At 36.3% G+C, this 9,611-nt stretch overlaps 1 protein-coding gene across 11 annotated transcripts in view; it reads left to right on the top strand.

Annotated features, from left to right (window-relative positions):
* Positions 1-4,048: 4,048 nt before the first annotated feature.
* LOC125650629 (synaptosomal-associated protein 25-like) overlaps positions 4,049-9,611 on the top strand; it is a 45,110-nt gene continuing 39,547 nt past the window's right edge. For 9 of the 11 annotated variants that reach the window (XM_056165513.1, XM_048879081.2, XM_056165507.1 and 6 more), the window contains exon 1: positions 4,153-4,303. The gene's annotated coding sequence lies outside the window, so the exon portion shown is untranslated. Of the gene's footprint in view, positions 4,304-9,611 lie in introns of all 11 variants that reach the window. The other 2 variants (XM_048879080.2, XM_056165508.1) reach the window with 1 other exon arrangement.

Genomic DNA, 9,611 nt, shown 5'->3' with positions numbered 1-9,611 from the left:
GTGCCCCTCTCAAATACATATACATTGTATATGTAATAGGTGCCCCTGTCAATCCAAACGGTATCCGACTAGTTCATAGAGTCTGAGTCATCCGATTGTAAATACAGTTTCTTCCTTATTCTGTTTGCATATGTCTAACTGACCATCCCTGACTTCACCGAAATAATACTTAGTCCATGCCCTGGTATCCAACATGAAATGTGAAGATAACGAACAGTGATCAATCTCATAACTCCTATAAGCAATACAAAATAGAGAGTTGGGCAAACACGAACCCCTGGACACACCAGAGGTGGGATCAGGTTCCTAGGAGGATTAAGCATTCCCTGTCAACCGGTCACACCCACCATGAGCCCTATATATCTTCATCAGGTAAACGGAGTTATCCGTAGTGAAAAATCAGTGTGACAAGAACGGTCTAACAATCGGTATGGAACACGTCATACAACATCTCTCCAACTTTCTGATATCCATAAGCATCTTCTTTTATCAAGCTGTCAGAAATTGTCGAAAAATTTTCATGTGCCGTTCTTTGAGGACAGTATGTGAAGTCCGTGGTTATTGGGATTTTCTGATGTCTCCATTTTCTGATTTTGCTGCTTGAACTGCCACAAAGTCTGACCTATGCTTAGCGCTCAGGGCCGTAGTGCTCAGTGAAGGTTCTTTATCGTGCCTCAGCGCTGTAGCGGGGGATGGGGGGTGGGGCTTTATCGTGCCGACGTCTGCCGTGACACGGGTTCTCCGTTTTTTAAGGTCATATCCGAAAGCTTCTAATACCGGACTCTTCGAACAGTCATTATCTGTTAAACGTCTAAGGTTTGACGCAGTGCCGGGACTGAGAAGTTATACTGACTGTCTGGAATAACATAACGACATTTACTGGATTCCCCATGCCTGTCTAATTCCACTTCTACAAATCATGCATTTTCCGTCTGCGCACTCGATTTAATTGAAAGGTCTATTTCATGAATTTGGACATGACTTAAATTCTCTATGTAAAATTTCTTAATAATAGTCATCGTTGTAATCCACGGTAAAAACCCACGATCCTCTCTCATTCCGCGGACTACGGGGCGTGGCTTGAGACGACGACTGATAGTAGACACTGTTGATCATGCGTGTATGTGAGATATATTCGTGCAATTCCATTAACGTTTTGAGTCTGTTGGTTAAACACAAAATCCAGTTAGTTACAATTTTCTAAAAGTAGTAGTTGTTTAGTATCTTTTCCTGTCTACGGGCGATATCTGTACGTAGACTTATCGAAGTTTAAGGTTTGTCCCCCTAGTCTGTTCTTTCTCTGCAACCTCTTTCAATATGACTCTCTTTCCTAGATTTTAAATACGTTTTATCACTGAGTAATCTGATCTTTGCCTTCTGTTAGTGTTATATTTCCTGTATGATGATATCTATCGTTTCCTGATCCTCTGTGATTTCCTATTGATTGATATCTATCACTTTCCGATCCTCTGTGATTTCCTATTGATTGATATCTATCATTTCCTGATCCTCTGTGATTTCCTATTGATTGATATCTATCACTTCCCCATCCTCTGTGATTTCCTGTAGGATTGATATCTATAACTTCCTGATCCTCTGTGATTTCCTATTGATTGATATCTATCATTTCCTGATCCTCTGTGATTTCCTGTAGGATTGATATATATCACTTCCCGATCCTCTGTGATTTCCTGTAGGATTGATATCTATAACTTCCTGATCCTCTGTGATTTCCTGTTGATTGATATCTATCATTTCCTGATCCTCTGTGATTTTCTATTGATTGATATCTATCATTTCCTGATCCTCTGTGATTCCCTATTGACTGATATCTATCATTTCCTGATCCTCTGTGATTTCCTATTGATTGATATCTATCACTTCCCCATCCTCTGTGATTTCCTGTAGGATTGATATCTATAACTTCCCGATCCTCTGTGATTTCCTGTAGGATGATATCTATAACTTTCTGATCCTCTGTGATTTCCTGTTGATTGATATCTATCATTTCCTGATACTCTGTGATTTCATGTAGGATGATATCTATAACTTCTAGATCCTCTGTGATTTCTTGTTGGATTGATATCTATCATTTCCTGATCCTCTGTGATTTTCTATTGATTGATATCTATCATTTCCTGATCCTCTGTGATTTCCTATTGATTGATATCTATCATTTCCTGATCCTCTGTGATTTCCTGTAGGATTGATATCTATCACTTCCCGATCCTCTGTGATTTCCTGTAGGATGATATCTATAACTTTCTGATCCTCTGTGATTTCCTGTTGATTGATATCTATCATTTCCTGATACTCTGTGATTTCATGTAGGATGATATCTATAACCTCCTGATCCTCTGTGATTTCCAGTAGGATGATATCTATAACTTCCTGATCCTCTGTGATTTCCTGTAGGATGATATCTATGATTTCCTGTAAGATGATATCTGTGATTTCCTGTAGGATGATATTTGTGATTTCCTGTAGGATGATATCTATAACCTCCTGATCCTCTGTGATTTCCTGTAGGATGATATCTGTGATTTCCTGTAGGATGATATCTGTGATTTCCTGTAGGATGATATCTGTGATTTCCTGTAGGATGATATCTGTGATTACCTGTAGGATGATATCTGTGATTTCCCATTGATTAGTGTTCTCTGTATGGTGATATTTTGACTGTCCTCTTTCTATATTACCAAGCCTGAAGGTAAAGCACTTAATCATTCCTGCAAAATTGTCTTTCTGTTCAGTCTCAACTACAATAACTTGCTTTGAAACACAGGGACTAAGCCCGTTTTGGGCCCGAACTCTGTGATACCAAAAACGGGCTTGGTCCCTGTGCTTTGAAATATATTTCTTTGAATCATCTTCATGCGATTTGTTTTCCTTTTCTATCTCTGTCCTCATCAAGGCTATCCTTTACTTCATCAACTGTTTTTAACTCTATCTCGTGTAATAGCTATGGTTTCAAGTTCGTGGCCTCCCCGGGGTATGTCACGTGACACCTTATCTGCCTCTGATTTACTCAGATTCGAGACCTCCCCGGAGTATGTCATGTGAAATCTGCTCTGGTTTACTCAGGTTCGTGGCCTCCCCGGGGTATGTCATGTGACATCTGCTCTGCCTCTGGTTTACTAGCAACTCACATGTCGTTATTTTAAAAAGCTATACATTCAAATCTATAGCCCTAGTAAACTGTTACATTCCAGGGACGGATCCAGTAAATTTTCAAAGAGGAGAGAGGGATGCGACCAAAGTTTGTACCCTTACCGCTCACCAAAAAGGATTCCAAGCAAAGGGGGTGGGTGATTGCCGCCACTGCTATCATCCTTAGTATCGTAATGTTCACCTATTATGTAGTCCGCCCGCCCATCACATTTTTAAGAGTTTTTCTTAGAATATGGAATATCGAAGCAATTTTCCAGGTCTTGTAAAGTTTTTTGGGTCATTGTTCTGTAATTGTTGTAAATCACATAAAATTATCCGTACGAGATAGTATCCGAAAATATAAATTGTAGTAATAATGTCAACATCAGCCGAAGATTAGCATTTTAGAAACATTGTAATAATCGTAACAGAAGCTTTAGTATTTAACAAGGCCGGGATAAATGATATTTAGTAATTATAGAGTACCTTTTTTCTGCATCTGGCAGTTTTAGTACTTTTAAATCTGAACGCAACCCTGAAGGAATTTTTTTCTAAATTGAAAAAAAAAGGTTTTAATTTTATGTTTAAAATTATGTTCTCTCTTGCTACATCACGCCAGAGACGTGTATATACACGTGTATGTATGTCTGATAACAGGGGCTCGTCACGAAATGTTTGTCTTATTAAATTTTTACATCGTCTAATGTCAAATTTTAATAAAACACAAACATTTCGTGACGAGCCCCTGTGGACTGATCATATACCATACATAACGAGTTAACGAATTTCTGTAAATAGTCATGACGTCGGTAAACCAAGACACGTGTAAATTCTTAGTAGAAACACCCACCCCGATTCCTTACTTATCATAACTAGACAGCAAAAATATAAATTCTTAGTAGAAACACCCACCCCGATTCCTTACTTATCATAACTAGACAGCAAAAATATAATTGTCAAACAATTCTTCCTTGCATCATGTAACTGGTGTACAGGACTTTCCCGGAATGCGATACCGTGACGGGTTTCTGTGTTTGGACAGAGATGACGTCAGGTTATTGACAAATATTTTGGTCAAAAATCGGGAGATATTTGGGGGCGGAAATCTCACTTTATCTTGAGATTTTATGTATTCTTCAACATAACAGAGAGGGTAAGAACTGTGAGAAATTTGGTCCATGTTTCTTTTATCCGCAAAGATCATATTTTCACAGGAAATCTAGGCCTAGTTCTATATTTGAACTTAGAGTAGTCGTTCTTGCTTCGGTGACATTTGAGTGATGTGACCATTTTATCTGATTTGTTTACATATGGTTCGTTTGTGCATTGTGAATATGAATATACCCTTATTACAATGTTATACTAGTTTGTTATAGAAATCGATAAATAAAACTACTTTCAGTATCACTATTAATTAAGGTCGAATGTCAGAAAAGTTTTAGATCTAATCAACATTATTATTAAAAATTCTTATTACCCTTGTTAAAAAGAAGCAGCTAGTGTATATAAAAAAAATGAATAAATGCAAACATATACTGAAAATTATTTTAAAAGTTAGTTTAGATTCGAAATTTAAGGTAGCTCATTACACTAAATTATCATAAGAGGTGTTTTAAGTAACAAGCCATTAGATAAAATTCTAGTGTAATGAGCTACCTTAAATATTCTCAGTATATGGTGTTGAGGTCAGGGGTCCATTAAATGAACTTTTGACTGCAATACATACATATATATTTTTTAGAGAGACTATAATTAATACAAATTATTACATATATATTACAAATATCAATAGGTAGAATTTTTATGATACCAAACATAACAAATTCATAGTATGTCACATTTAGGCATATTTGGAATGAGATCCTTATTAAGGTAAAGCCATTCAGTTTAGATGTACTGCCACCACATTTATTGTGAGTTTATCATCTATGATAATGTGCAAGCTATTTTGATCTAGTGGTATTGTATATACAGTATATCATGTGTAATATACATACAGTCTATGTAACATAACATATAATGATTTGAATCAGTCGAATGCAAAGAGTCTGATATTTACTCATTTATTTATGCCTTTGGCCAGATAATTTAGGGTCCTACCCCATCAGTCATGTGTAATGAATCAACTAGCTGGCCACACAAAACCCATTCATGTTGACAGTTCTTTTTCATGACTTAAGCACTTTCAGGTTGGAGTGCTAACATATGTTGAGATAAATTTTTAGTTTCTCCAAAAGATTGCTTTGATAAAACTCTGTAAAAAAAATCCATTTAAATGAAATGAATCAATGGAACAGTCTTATCCACAGATATTTAGGTTCTTTAAATAATGCTGACTTTTGAATGAGAATTATTTGTATTTATAAAATTTTATTAGTATAGACCAATATTTGATATGATTATACCTAATCTTGAGGAAAATGTCATTACTTTTCCCAATTTCAATGATTCAGGACAGGTCCCAGTCCTTAGTATATTTCTAAAAGAGAGCCTTGCCAATTAGATCAAGCATATAATTCATATGTCTGGAAAGTATTGTGAAACATTGATATTCCATCAATGTATCTATCATATAGAGACAACATGTCTACATCACGTATCAATGTATTATTACAACCTTAATTTATAGAACCTAATTTGGTTCAGCTATCTGGCTAAATACTAGAAATTTCCATCATGAATTCTATAACACGGGTTGTGAAGTTATACTAAAGTGACATTATTTTAGTTATTTCTGACATTCCTATTTTCTACAATCCTGTTTCATATCATATAATTAATTGCCTTTTTGGGAGATGAATTGAAGGATACCAGAAAATAAATTGTGTTTAAATCACATTAGTGCATTTTTATATTCAGTGTTATCTTGAATGAATTGGATAGTATACTGATGGTGTTTATTGATATATGTACTTTGTGATATGGATACAATCAATATTCAGTAATTTATCTTCCTTTTTTAAAAAAAAAAAAGAAAGAAAAAAAAGAGAATTATGTTGTGAACAATAAGTGCTTCCTTGTGCGATAAGTACAAGAAATGCATTGTACAAGGAAATTATATAGATCCATTGTGACAGTCAATTAAAATTATATCATCCCCCAGCAGAATCAGATAGTAAAAGTTCACTGAAAGTGTGACAAAGGATAAATAATTTGTTAGTCATTTGAGAAGTTCTACAGTTTTCTATACTGGGATAAATATTGTACGTATCAAATAATATACCAATATATCGACACATGTTTTGTAGGTCACAATGTTGTCAGAACATTTGCCTATACAGTAGTTGTACACGTAATGGAACAGTAAATCATGTTACAGATGTGCATATGCAATCAATGCCAATCATTTGAAATCTGTGACACCTAAAACAATTACAGATTATGTTTAACTTTTGAAATATGTTAAAACATTGCACAGCATTTTCTTCAAGGGAGATAAATTATCCAGTGAAAAATGAAAGAACTGCAGTAGTACTTGCAGAGTCTGTAACACTGTATTGTAAGCCGGTACTTTGGACTATACTGAGTCATATTACCCCTAAAATCAGTACAGTATTGATTTGTTTGTGGCTGTAACATTCCAGGGATACTAGGTATCATAGAGGAAACTCTTGACAGGATGTTTTTAATCAATGAATTATAAATACACAGAGCGAGAATCAGAATAGGCAGTCTCACTTTCATTGATTTATTGACTTCTGTCACATTTAGTAATATACTGTATACATTGGAGTGTTGTCTGCTACAGCAGGCAGACACAGCTGTCCAGTGACTGGGGACCCTCTCATTCATCAGATCAGTATTTGGTGTGATTAGATTCTGTCATCTGTATTTCATTGATACAACATAGAGTTTAGATAAGGTCATAAATGATAGAAACATTGTTGGTTTTGGGATATTGGTCCATGCATTGATAAGGAGTTTTTATTTGTCTCTCTCTCTTCCTACCCTACCATCTTGCCCAGGGCAGCAGTAAGTAAATTTGTAGTTATAGCTTGTTATGATATGGGTTGGTTTTGTACAAGATCGAGAAATTTTCACTTTTTTGGAGACGTCACCATTGCAGTTGAAGGGCTGCAAAATTTAGGCCTATGCTCAGTGCTTACAGCCTTTGAGAAGGGAGGGTTCTTTACCATGCTACACTTAAGGGCCTCGGTTTCTGCAGTCTCATCCAAAGGATCCCCCTATTTAGTCACCTCTCAGGGTTACTGAGGACCTATTCTAGCCCAGATCCCCACAAATCTTGTGTTATGGTAGTTTTAAAGTTAAAAGGGAGGTTGGTGTATATTTCTATATGGGATTCTTTTTATAGTATGAGTGTGAGGCAAAATGATAGATGGGTATATTTGTTCTTATCTAGAACAATGTATACATACTGCAATTATGATAAGGCATTCATTCAGAGTTTGTTTCAAGGCTTTGTTTCAAAATAACTTTTATTATGTTATGTACACATGTGAATGAAGGACAGAATGCAGAGGAATTGTTCATGACCCTATTCTCTAAACTGGGAGAGAAGGAAATAAATCAAGTCACATTGGAAATGCATTAGGTGTATTACAGACAAAGTACATGTATTAGTATATGTAATATTTGGATAATCCGATTTATAGTTATTCTTAAATAAATTTCATTTTTGAAAGTACATGAGGGTATGAAATGTGACACTTCACACTAGCATACTTCATGAGGCGCGTAAGCGCTTTATGAAAAGTATGCTGGTGTAAAGCTGTCACAATTTTGACTCGACATAGGAAAAACTCCTCATTTTCAAACTGAACATCGACATGTAAAAAAGAAACACAAACGAAAAATAACTTTATTCACAAAGAAAGGACACAAACAAAACCATTCACACTCTACACACTCACTAGCACACAAAACTTGCACTCAAATTATATATCATATATGACAATAAAACAATGTTCTTAGCTTTAAGATAGACAGTCTATTTCATAAAAACCCCAACCAGTATACAGGTAAATAGAACGTTCAATGATTCATTGGTTTACAATAAGATGCTCACACATGGTAAGGATACTTGCACATGTTGTTTATGTCACCACCTGGTATCCATATAGTTGTAATACACATTACAGATATATATCATCATGCCTCATCCAGGTATAATACACTGGTACATGTAGAAGTAGATTCTGGAATTGCTAGTAGTACAGGAGCACTCGCATGCAGCACAAGCAGACAGAATCAGTACATGGATTACGTGAATCGCCTCGGACAGAACCAGTACATGGATACGTGAATCGCCTCGGACAGAACCAGTACATGGATTACGTGAATCGCCTCAGACAGAACCAGTACATGGGTTACGTGAATCGCCTCAGACAGAACCAGTACATGGATTACGTGAATCGCCTCGGACAGAACCAGTACATGGATTACGTGAATCGCCTCAGACAGAACCAGTACATGGATTACGTGAATCGCCTCAGACAGAACCAGTACATGGATTACTTGAATCGCCTCAGACGGAACCAGTACATGGGTTACTTGAATCGCCTCAGACAGAACCAGTACATGGATACGTGAATCGCCTCAGACAGAACCAGTACATGGATTACGTGAATCGCCTCAGACAGAACCAGTACATGGATACGTGAATCGCCTCAGACAGAACCAGTACATGGATTACGTGAATCGCCTCAATGAGTACACATCAGAGGTCACCTATAATAATTGTTCATGGTCGGGTTATCTACATATGCAAATACAGCTTAACTCTATAACAGTATTGAATTAACGAAAAGAATATTTGTAATTGTGCTTATATACAGAATATCTACACAGAGTAAATTATCACAAAAACACACTGTCATTCCACACAGGATTTTACACTGAAAAAACAGCACCATCAACACCCAGAATAGCACCACCACACAGGACAGTTTTATGACCACACACCTGGTTTTCACACAGAATAAATGGCAATACCAACACAGGACGGCACCACCACACAGGACAGTTCTATGACCACACAGGTCCACACAGACATGACTTGAGCGCTCTCTGTTTGAAGGACACGCCTTCTCCACGACTCATGCTGAACTGACGCACCCTATAGAACTGGTTTAACATGTGACCTCGCTCTCGCCTAAATATAGAATTTTACTCTCTCATATGGGCTATGGCGCACAATTAGGGACAAAATAAACAACTTTGTACATAAATTGTGACAAAAGCATTGCGGTTCATACCCACATGAATTTTTTAAATCTAAAGTTTATTTCGTATATTTAGTTAAAATAGATAAAATATATTTATCAAGATTTATGCATTGTTCACAACTGCAGTGCATTATATTTCTTTTGAAATTGACATTGCATTCATCATGTAGACAATGAATGCATGTATGTTGCAAACTAGTTAGATCCGGTTTTTTAATTACCGCTGTCTGCCTAATCAATACCAAATATGGAGCGTCATCAAGGTCAAAGGGTACA

The sequence above is a fragment of the Ostrea edulis genome, chromosome 5 (assembly GCF_947568905.1).
Source record: "Ostrea edulis chromosome 5, xbOstEdul1.1, whole genome shotgun sequence".
NCBI lineage: Eukaryota > Metazoa > Mollusca > Bivalvia > Ostreida > Ostreidae > Ostrea > Ostrea edulis.
This window is presented reverse-complemented; position numbering and strand designations above follow the sequence as displayed.